Below are 12,589 nucleotides of genomic sequence, written 5' to 3'. Positions count from 1 at the left end.
TTAAAGTTGAGTGAAGCGAAAGATATATTTAGATGTTTAGTATAAACAAAGAGTGTATAACCAGACACTCTTACAGAACATCTTGAAGAAGTTAAGTTGATGGGAAATTTGCAGATTTAGAATATTGTGGCCACAGTTTAGATAATGTGAGTAAAGTCTAGTAATTAAAAAAGAAGGCATACACCTAAGGAATTTATTTCCCCAGAAGTCATAATAAGTTAGACATCGAATAATTAATATAAACTTTGTTATTATATTATATTAACAAAGAAATCGACGTGAGGAGAAGCACTCATATACAATATATGCCTTCTAACGTGAAGATTCGTTGGTACAGAAATAGTACAAATATATGATTTTGTTTTGGTAGTAGAAGAATATTATTTATTCAAAATATTGAAGTTCTTTTCCTGATAGATTTGGAATAGTGAGTCTTGAGTTCATGGGGAATATTTATACAAAATATTTTTCTTTCTATGTGTATAGTTTCGAAGATATGAGGAACAGCAACATAACTTTTAACACTCCCTTGGTTTCACTTCTGAAGGATTCCCTCTCCCATCATCTTGTATTATCTGTGACCTAGAGCACTAGAAAATTATTTCTTCACAATTTCGAAGCTCTGTCAGTAGATGGAAATCTGAATGCAAGATAAAGAATTATAGTCCGTCTTTTCCCTATTTAGAAGTCAAATCTAGCAAAAATCTAACTTATGTGCATTCTGTCAACAAGAAGACTACTTCTGAACATTTCCAATGGTCTGCATTTAATAGTTTATTTTTACCATCGAGAAACTCAGTGAGTTAGTATATTTATTCTTATAAACCTGAAAGTTGAATGTTAAAGTAATGTATCTTTCGGGAAATCATACAAAAATAAACTTAACTTTTTTAACTTTTGAAATGTGTCCTGAAAAAGGAATTTTCCAAAAGTTACACGGCCAGGCTTGGATGAATCAGTTCATTTTTTGTGTAGATGAAAATTTGATTTTGGGGAGAAAATTCTGAATTGCTGTATTTATTCTGCTCTACGTACAGTATCGATAAAAATGAATAATTACCTATATGCGTAATATGTTTGCTAAAAGTATACATATTTGAAGATACATCTAAACAATTAGAAATATTTTTAACATATTTCTCTAGAATCGAACACTTTTTACATCGTTTAATAAATAACTTGAGATTTCCTAATAAATATATGTAAGTAATAAAAAGTTCTAAGTAATGCTACTTAAGAATATTTGAGATAATTGTTGTTGTCAATATTTCACACGTTTTTAGACATTCAAACAATGTTATGCATAAGTGTAAAATGTATTGTAGAGCGAATTTGTATGTCGAAATGTTTCTATCACTTCTGTTATTATTATTATACAGGCATAGAAAATTTGGCTCTTTGCTATAGCGTCCTTAGTTTGCAACTATCAAAAGTAAATATCGTATTGTAAGGTCCCGTTTAACCTGTATATTTTAAATAATAATAAGCTGACGTTGTACCACCTTAAAATACAACGTATGTAGGGTTGGTAACAGTTAATCCGGTGGCACTGAATTGTCTAACGCGATGTTTTTTATCGATATTGATATGTTAAAAAATTTCATTGAGGTTTTTCTCTTGGTTTAAAAGTTTTAAGGGTGTTTTATGATGCATACTGAATGCAAGAGGCCTTTTATGAGAATCTGGGACTTTGTGTAAATATATAGAAGAACATATTTGAAATATATGCATTCATTTTTGTATTTATTATGTCATATAATCCCATGCTACGGTTATACATTTATGCCTTCATTTAAGTAATGACCGCAGACCTTCGACATAGAAAGATTCATAAGTACGTCTTGGTCATTTGAGGTCATACTGCTTTCCTCCGCCATCACTGTGGAAATGTTGATCTCTGAGGATTGTGTTAGTGGCAGAAACAAATAAAGCCATATGGCGGTCCCACAAAGCACTGCAGATATCAAATCTGTGTCAGACAAGAATGGAAAGCTGTTTCGAAACCCACCCTGCACTAACCTTCCGGAACAGCTAAACAGAGGATTACCACCCTTACGATTTCGAGACTCATTATGCAACGATTCTCAAATGTCAGATGTTCAAGGCGATGGATGTTCCAAGAAATTAATTCTGTGTACTGGAGAGTACTATGGCCTATATCGTGAATGAGAGACATACGGCTATCTTTAAATTGTTTGAGTCATTCAAATGCTTTGTTGTAGCTGATTGTCTCGTCATGGTATTCTGACTGAAATCTTCAGTAAATTTCTACTGATTTTATGCTCTGAGTTGCTAAAATCTTAATCACTATACGCTATTCCATGTGCAAGTTCACACTGTTGTACATGATCTTGAAGAATGTTCTCTAAACTGTTGAACGAAATGAGAACCACATACCAGAAGAATACAATATCACGTGTTTCTATTGCTAAGTTATTGCTAATGCAAAGTTGAAACACAGTCTTGTTTCGCCGCAGGTATACATCAGAGCCAGGTTGTATGAATAAACGCCTTTGATTTTGTTCGAGATAGAGAGTGAAACATATAGCTGAGATACTAGTTACAATAATCGTCACACTGAGAAGGTATTCGATAATCGATGTTTAAGATTCTAATTTGTTTTACCAGAGACTGAGGAATTATTTGTTTTATATCAGAACGAATATATCAGTCAACAAATAAAGATTACAAAGCTGATCGTAATGAAACATTTAAGGGAAAGGTTCATTTGAAATGTAAATGAAATTAAATTTTGAGTTTTACGTCCCACGATTATGCCGGCTAGGCTAAAGAAGACGTTGATGATGAGCAATCAATGAAATGGTGGAATGAAGAAAGCGGGAGAAAACGGGAGAACCCGGAGGAAACCTACGCACACGGTGTTTGTCCACCACAAAGTTCACGTGGCGAGAGCAGGGTTTGAACTCGGGACCCCATGCACCAGACGTGAACGCTCTACCACTGAGCCATCGCGGCATGGACGACGAACTATGACCATAACTTAAAAGCAAAATCTGTAAGAAATAAGTTGGGAGGGTATCACCGCTTGCAGTTTCATTGTCACTTAACGGAGACATCATTCAAGGGTGACGAAATTGTGTGTTCATTTTCTCTGAGATTGAAGGATAGTATACATTGCACGAGGTTGGAACCGATTCAAGATAAAGGATAATCTTCACATCGCAATGCAACTTAACTCCAATTACTTAAGTTGTAGTAAAACAATGTGCAGTAAACAAAAATACCTGACATATTGACATAATGTACCCCTTACTTATTCAAGGTCGCAATAAAAGAGAGGAGTTTATATTGACACATGTGAAAGAAGTTAAATAACAGTTAAGTAATAAAGCAGTTAAATAATAAAAGAAGTCGGTACATTTGATGTATTTTACCAAGCACAAACTTGACCCTAGAAAGATAAATTTTACAAGTGCGTTGTAACATTATGATGTTCACTTTCCTTGACCTCTGACAATGAAATCACCCGCTGAGTTCTGTATTCCACTACGCTTGCAATACAAATCATTATATATCTTGCTTAGTTTCCGGTTGCCGTTGTACTCAAAATCGTTAATGGCTCTTAAGATTTACGATATATTAGGAATAACGCTTGCATTTTTGTATATTTATTACTAGTAACTTTTACTTTTAAAATTGAATTATAGTTACATTTTAGTTTGTTTCATTTTATATTTTTTTATTGAAGTCAAGTTTTAAAAATGGATCGGAAGAGTATTTATGAGAGTGACTTCATTTAAAATATCTAAATGAGTGTGAGAGTGATATTTCGGACCAAGATATTAGTTCTGACGATGAACAAGACTGTGTAGAACTTGATTTTGTTATAAACAGCAACTATTCGGATGCTGATCCAGTGTGGTGAAAATGTGTCTGAAACCTCTTTCCAGAAGAAAATTCTGTATGAAAACCCGCAGCAGTGTCATTGAAACGCTGCTCCAACAACGGGTCCAATACTCAATTTGCCACGAAAGCTGGGGGAGTCCATTTCTAATACCCGGAAAATACCGGTGCCATAAAGGAGGATGTCAAGCCTCGAAACCGCATCGCAGAACTTCTGAGATTTGCTCTTCACCAAAAAGGAGGATGACCTCACTATGTTGCTGCCTCTGCAACAAGCATAAAACGTTATGGAAAATACTGTGTCTACAAACCAAACCAAACAAAGAGCAATACTACTACACAGAACGCTCAACATGTTAGTTAGTCATGACAAACTATTGCATGATCCGAATAAGTCTAGTATATCCACAAACCATCATTTGTTATATTTTACCGAAATACGTCATGACTTTTCTGACAACCTGATACTTTGATTGTTGTCAATACGTAAAGTTCATTGATCTCATCACTTATTCACTTATTCTCTTATGATCATCAAAACCTTTAGGGTACTTCCCGTAGATATAGAAAGGTGAAATGTAGTATCCAGACTTGGTGTAGCATGCAAGTAAACAAATGAAAAGCAACAGGATAATGTTTCCCTCCTCCAAACCCCCTAAAGTGGACTGTGTTGAGTATTCAACAAAAAGACTTCAAATCCAATCAGAAAATTCATAAAATATAAAATATGTAGCCAAGTGTCGACTTTGCAATAATAATAATAATAATAATAATAATAATAATAATAATAATAATAATAATAATAATAATAATAATAATAATAATAATAATAATAATAATAACACTAATAATAAATGAATAACAGAGTTATAAAATCAATTACTTTAACAATATTTTCCATTAAGAAAAAAATTATTGCCATGACGCGGGGCCGTAACTTGTGAGGGGCAGGGGGCCACTGCCAACCAAGAAACTCCACGCCGTTCGAGGGATTCATATTTTAAGAGAAAATTGTCTTGCTCCATATACGATACGAAAATGAAATTATAAGCATCAAAACGGTTAACTACATTACATAAACAGAACAGCACACTAAAGGTAAATAAAACAATAATAAGTCGTGGGTCTATTTCAGAAAAAAAAAGTGTATTATTAGGGGTACTAGAAATATACATTCGTATATCATTGTCAGATTAGTCAATATTATCCCCTTAATTAATTTTTCCGTGTATGGAACGGGCCCAGAGGTGTAACTAACGACCCCGCAGACCTTAGTGTGCGGGAGATTCCAAGAATTTCTGATATCCTCCGATCTTATTGGCCGATACATATAGGACATCAAGAGTCATGATCTACATATAACGGAAATTTAGGCCAGCTGCTGTCGGCCCTTGTGGCCGAGTGTTCTAGGGCAACGTTCTATTAATGAAAATACTTTTTGGCGTGGGTTCAAGCCTTTCCCAAGGATTTTTTAAAGTTTCGTAACATTTTTTTTTTCATTAAAATAAGCTTGCAGTTTCACTATACGGATCCATAGTAATAATAATAATAATAATAATAATAATAATAATAATAATAATAATAATAATAATAATAATAATAATAATAATAATAATAATAGCAGTATTAGTAGCAGCAGAAGTAGTAGTAGCGGTAGTAGTAGTAGTAGTAGTAGTAGTAGTAGTAGTAGGAACTTGTTAGAAGCCCCGCAGGGGTTGGTTAGGTTCTGTTCTCTTGGTCAAATTTTCTGTACATTTTACATGACCAACTTCAAACAGCTGGCTATGGTTGCGCGTATAACGATATTTGAAGAGATAAAGGTTCTTTATTTTTTAAAAAAGGAGGAACTCGAGACCTTATGATAATAGTGCATTTTCGCAGCGCCATGGTGCAAGGAAATGGAACTACGCTGCCTGCTGGTGGCTGTTCCTGATATGGGTGAATACAGCTACTTAAAATGTCAGGTGGACTACATCGAATATTGGTTAGGAAACCTTGTGCAGCGAGTTTGAAGGATACGTGAAGACATGGTTCGGAGGGACACTATCGTAACATATGCAAACACCATGAAAAGAAGGCCTAGTGTTGAGTGTAATTTATATAATAATCTACATTAATTAATATTGTGCTACGTTTCGTGATATTTTCGTCATTGACGAAGGCCTATATATCTTGCTTTTGAATTAAAGAAGGAAGTCTCGAGTAAATCATTGTGACACTCATAAGGAACGTCTTCTCATACTAGCATTATTAGTTTCTATAGTCCTACATACAACGATTTTAACTAGCTAAAAGTTTAGGTAAAAGGTTAATTGACACGGTAGATAAGTGGTTACTGCATTGAACTTCCGTTCGGCGGGCCGGGATTCGAATCCCGGCCAGTTTAAATCTTTTCAAAAGTTTCAATTTCAAAACATACTTTGTATGACAAGAAAGATCTTCTCTCCTTCAGAAAGAAAAAGATGTTGGAATGAGGATAATTGAAGAAGGTCTCTCAATGAAGGGAATCATTTATTAACTTGTTTCCAGCGTTGTTCTAGATTTGATGTTTTCAGCTACTTTCAAGCATTTTCTGATTCATGCGTGGTCAGTATTTTTATTTCTCTAAACATACAGTATATAAAGAAATAATACATTACATACGCAACAATATTAAGATAAATATATGGTGTTCTTCGGAAAACACGATCCGAACCATAGAGATTCATCTTAGAATGGAAAACTGTTTCGTTAGTCATCTACTTTACAATTTTACCTGGATAAACACCTGTATCAGGGCTACTATCTGCTGTCAGTGCCAAGAAAAGTTAATTGTAAGTTGGGTTGCATCTGTCTAGGCGTTCTCACAACTGCAAATTACCTTAACCCAAGTAATGGAATTAAAGCATTTGGGGGGGGGGATACTTTGTGGTTGAGTGTACAAGTATTTTACTATCTTTGTGTCTGTTTTCATGCTTTCATATATATATATATTGACAATTAAATTCGCATAGAATCTCCATAATCCTGTCTCTCCATAACATTTACTATGTATAAAGTAACAGATATGGTATACAGTTCTGTAATTAAATGAACAATTTTTGGCCTCCAAATTCAGTTACAAATTTGTTCTTAGTAACTTAATACTTATGGTATTGATTATTTCTTCTTACAGTAGGATTCAAGTACAATTTCTTTCTTGCACACTTCTCCAAGTTAGACACACTTTGGAGGAGCCACAAATACCTCATTTAGAGAGCATTTTCTCTACTAGGATACGAATGTACTCTTTTCTAAATAATAATAATAATAATAATAATAATAATAATAATAATAATAATAATAATAATAATAATAATAATAATAATAATAATAATAATAATAATAATAATAATCTTTAATTCAGCTTTTGGCAAAAATACAGTACGTAGTGTCTGAGCACTTCATTGCAATGGAATAATAATAATACTACTAATAATAGTAATAATAATAAACAATAAAACAGTAAGAAGAGGAGTACTAATGTAAAACACATTGAACATAAAAGTCAAGTATGTTTTGCATGCATACTCTATCGAAGTTTTTTCTTCTGTTCGTAAGACTCTCTAAACCCTGTGTTAATATCTATGTGAATAGTAACTCACATTCATCTTAAAACAAAGCAGTTGAATAAAACATTTCTGAACAGGTTCTACCTTGTTTTTAAAAGTTTTAGAAGTGATTTTTCAAATTACCGAACCAAATTCAAATTTTGGTAATAATAATAATAATAGTAATAATAATAATAGCAACAGTAATAATCGATACTACCTTAATTTCATATTGAAATTAATACAAGAAATTACATTTTAATTTTATTAAGTAAGTTCCAATTTGCCAGTTTTTCGGACGTTCAAACCATTATGCAACCTTTAATACACTATGTGGATTGTTGAACTTGATGTGTTTCTGAGTTATTTTATAGTTTTTCAATCGCCAAAACGCATGACACCTAATCCTTCCTCGAGACGAAAATCGTAATACGCAACGAGGTGTAGTAAATAAAATATGGAGCCTTTCCTTTCTATGTGAAAATCAGATGACACGCAAACACACTCATTCTTTTATGTGTTAGTAAGGATAAGGATAAGGCTTGATGAGTATATGTAATATTTAATAATAATACATCTATTTTAATCAATAGAACGTATATTTTTACCCTATAATAACAATACAATCTATAGATTATAACATTCTCAACTGTGCCGTATGACAAGAGACTTTTATGACTTCTTTAAAATTTTATTTCTTTCTTTATTTTGAAATACACCATATTTTGAAATATACCACACTAGACAATCAAATGCATGATCGTGAATTAGGTCAAAAACGACAAATCTAATCAACTGTTCTAGGAGCGAAAGCGGTTACCGTTAAGATTTTATATCGGTGGACCAACAGCCTAACTGAAATTAAACTTCTCGACAGGTAGTTGGGTTAGTAGTAAATGAGGCGTCTACTATCAAAATCCGCCATATCCATTCCCTTATTTCCGAGTATTCTCGCAAAACGTGCAGTGAAGCTCCATACACACACGTACGAAGTCCCATATTTGAGCTAGTTTTTTTTTCTTTTTTGTATGAAGCATTAAGCTTTTAATCAAAATTTCTGTTGTCATGACATGTTTAGATCAAACACAGAATAAGCAAATATAACTCAATTTCGGTAGGGAGGTGCGGTGGCTCGGTGGTAGAGCTTTCATATTCGGTGCTTGGTGTCCCTGGTTGGATCCCAGCTCGCGCCGTGTGGACAAACACCGTGCTCTTGGGTTTTCTAGCGGTTCATTCCACCATTTCATTCATTTCTCATCATCTGTCTCCTTTAGACTAACAAGCATATTCGTGGGACATAAAACTTAAATATTTCATTTTCAATTTCGTAAAAATGGAATTGGCGGGTTTGATACTAAGCGCCTAAAACATCAAAGAAGCTCATTTCCTGATTTTCCTTGTAAAATTAAAAAAAATATTTTTAATAATTAAAAAAAGGAAACTTTGATATCAATTGAATGCACCATGCTTTCGTGTAACAGCGTTAGTTTGACGTGGATATGGTATTTGAATCTGGACTTTTCTCTGCGGATTCTGTTGTGTGGAATCAATGACGGAGAATATATATCCCATTCAATGTGTGTACATATATGTATGTGTGTATGTATGTGTTCCCAATAGTGAGTAGTTCACGAACTCTAGAAAATTGAAAAAAAACATGGTCTTGTCTCATGGGAACAGAATTAACCCTTAAAGCCAGAAAATAAAATCATTAGGAGAATAAAGGAGGGACGCCACTGCCTGTTATGAATTGTTTCGTAGTTCAATCCACTTTAAATACATTTTAATCACCATTAAAATATCATAGTGTAAAATGTTTATTCTATTAGAAAAGACCTTTAAAAATCACTAAATACATTCAGGTGGAAGTTAGGATAAAAATATACACAAAATAATAAAAGATTTATCCAACTTATTACGGAAATTATAGACAAACACTTTCCTGAAAAAATTCAAAATCAGTTCGATTCACTACTGTAACGTTTTTCTATACTGCACACAGAACACCACCACCTCTCTCACATATATGAACTATGTCTATCTGATTTAACACAGGAGTAGGAACCCAGAAAATAATAAACCAATATGTCTAACTTAGATTTGGTAATATCTCATTTTAATTTATGGGCTTCTAAGAATGTCCAACCGATTGTCGTACCTAATAGTTTTCATTACCCCATTGAAATTAGGTTTTCTTTTTATTTTAATATTCCAATTGTTGGTAATCCTTCTCATTATACTTATTATAAGGGCGATTACTTAGCCCTGTATTGAGAATTCCTTGAAGCTGATTGGACTAATATTTTGTTGAATTCAGATCTTAATTCCGCTGTCATTTCTGTAAATCCAGTATGGTTAATAATATAACTTTAAATAGACCTAAATCTAGGAAATATCCTTCTTGGTATTCCAGGAATTTCATTTCATTAATTACGTGAACAATTTAATCATACGCTACGGTTGAACAACCTTGGTTATATACATAATATGGAACATGCAAATGCTTTAGAGCATTAACTTCCGAAGGTTTGGAAATTTGTTAACAAAAATAAAAGCCATATGAACCAAGCCTTTGGACTTATGGTTCATGATGTTTATGTATCTGATTTATAGCTTTGGCTAATTCATGGGCTCAATTATTTGAGAAAATATATCAAAAGCGTCTTCTCTTCAGAATACGAAAAGCGTCTTCTTCTCGTATTTACTTATTAAATTGAGTTGGTAATAAATTCTTCTATCCTATTATCAGAATTGAGCAAGTCATTAAAGCCATAAACAGACTTAATACAAACTGTTCTTGTGGTTTAGATGGAATATCTGGTTTCATACTGAAGGGCATTGTGTCCATCATTGCCCCTGTCCAACATCCTTGTTTAACTGAAGTTTGCTTACTTCTGTTTATTCTAAACACTGGAAAATGATTTTTATTGTTCCTATCCCTAAAATTGATTGGAAATATTTATCTGACTATAATACAATTTCTCTGTTGAGTATCATACCTAAGGTTTTTGATGAATTGATTGTCCTAACATTACTTTATATCAACATGATTTTATGATTAATAGATCAACCACAACCAACTTGACACGTTTTAGTGATGATAAATGTATTCTTAATTTTGATCTTCAAAGGCTGAATACTTAATAGACCTCATAAAAACATATGCTAAAAGGAAAAGAAAACGAAAAATATAAAGTTATATTTAAAATAACACCGACGTTTGGCACAATTGTAAGACATTAACGTACAGTCTGCGACAAAAGTTCTTTCCGTTTGGTAAAATTTATTTTGAGAATGACATTGGTATGGCAGAAATCTACAAAAGTGGTATAACTGAAACGTACAAAAAATTACATATTTTTTTAAGTGAAAACTGTACTCAAATTGTTCTTCCAATCTGAAGTTATTTACTAAACTAATTTCAGCAAACGGAAAGTACTTTTGTCATTGACTCTGCATACATACATATTTTCATTCCATAAAACCAATCATTAATTTATACGAAAATATATGTAGAAAACTCATACCTTCAATTGAGAAGTATATTTTGTTTTTAGGATTATAAATTCGCATCATTTATGATCGTCCATTTGTTGGCGGATTAGCCTCAATTACCGAGCATGAGAATAGTCATTATCACATAAGGAATAATGAACAATATTATTTGAAAAGAGAGCTGGTTCATTTGTCAGATAAAATATAAGCCTAAATATGTAATTTACTCAAACGAACAAAAAATAAAATAAAGGAAAAGGTTTAAAAAAAGATTTATTGAGTGTCATAATGTTGCTATACGACTGTAATTCATTTTAGTAGGAAGTTTCTGAATATAATATATTATTATTTCTGAGTGAGTGATAATTTTAAATTTCTACCAAAACTTAACTTCGTAATAATTGAGTGATTTATCAAGATAATAATAACTTAGAAATGTAATGACCAGAACTAGGAAGCAAATTACCAGAATTAACAAAACTACTTCAGACGTGGAATAGCCTTAATAGTCATAATACTTCAAAACACAGAGTAGTAATTTCATTATTGAAAAACAAAGTAATATATCTTTTGCGAAATAATAATTTTAACTCATTGTCAACAAACTGAGAAATAAATCAAGTCAAATGTTTTCTTCAAATTTGTTCATGAGGTGAAGCCTATTCAGTTGTTTATATGACAACTGCTCCACCGTACAGACACTCTGATTTCATCGTCCACTTATGACCTTCAGTTGTAGAGTTTATGTTGAATTTCGTATATGAGTAAGTTCCGTTTCACTTTGTGGAACTGTGATAAGATTTTCAAATTAAAAGTTGCAACAATGAAATCAGAAATAATTAATCTGTAATTTCTAGGTTTAATAGAGAGAGAATGGCGGAGATGAAACCTATTCTTCCTGTGATGGCCTTACGGTCCGGCTCAAACATCCTGACGTTTAAAGCGTTTTCTCTGTTCAGAATATCCAATGTAAGTAGGGTGACGTTGTCTAATAGTTTTGCTGTTGGATTAGGAGAAAGAAATTTCAACACTATGTCCTTATGATATATGTCACTATAACGATAGTAAATTTCCAAGAATACATTTTAGTATCTTAATTTCTCGAATTAATGATTCACATTATACCTGTACACGAAAGGAAGTGAAATCCGACAATGTCGCACCTGTACACCATTCGCTTTCTACAGACGTCAAAAGGTTTGAGCCGAACTTTTTTTAACTGTCAATAGTCAAACGCATGGATCGACAATTAGACTCTTTTTATAATAATACTCCATGAATTATGTTTAGCAGATTCTATAGCAATTTTTAATTTTTTATTTATTATATGCCTATTTAGCCAAATTATTTTAGTATTAGCAATTGTGTTTAACTAATCCCAAAGTAACAGCGAACAATTTACTTGTTATTAAAATTTTTATGTAGTAGGATATTACTATATATATATATCTCACACGAAATCAAAGCAAACAAACAAAGCTTATGCAATATGGATTCTGGAGATTCAAGGCCGCGTTCACAAAATCTCTCTATTGAATTTCTTAGGCAACAGGATCCAGTTTCTATTTTGTATTGCTATTTCTGCGAGATCCATCGTAATATTGTCATCTCATCTGTGCCTAGGTCTCCCTAATGGTCGTGTTCGAATTGGGCTTCTAGTT

This window comes from Thermobia domestica, chromosome 9 (assembly GCF_964235325.1).
Source record: "Thermobia domestica chromosome 9, izTheDome1.hap1.1, whole genome shotgun sequence".
NCBI classification, from domain to species: domain Eukaryota; kingdom Metazoa; phylum Arthropoda; class Insecta; order Zygentoma; family Lepismatidae; genus Thermobia; species Thermobia domestica.
The sequence above is the reverse complement of the archived record's forward strand: the minus strand, read 5'-3'. Positions refer to the sequence as shown.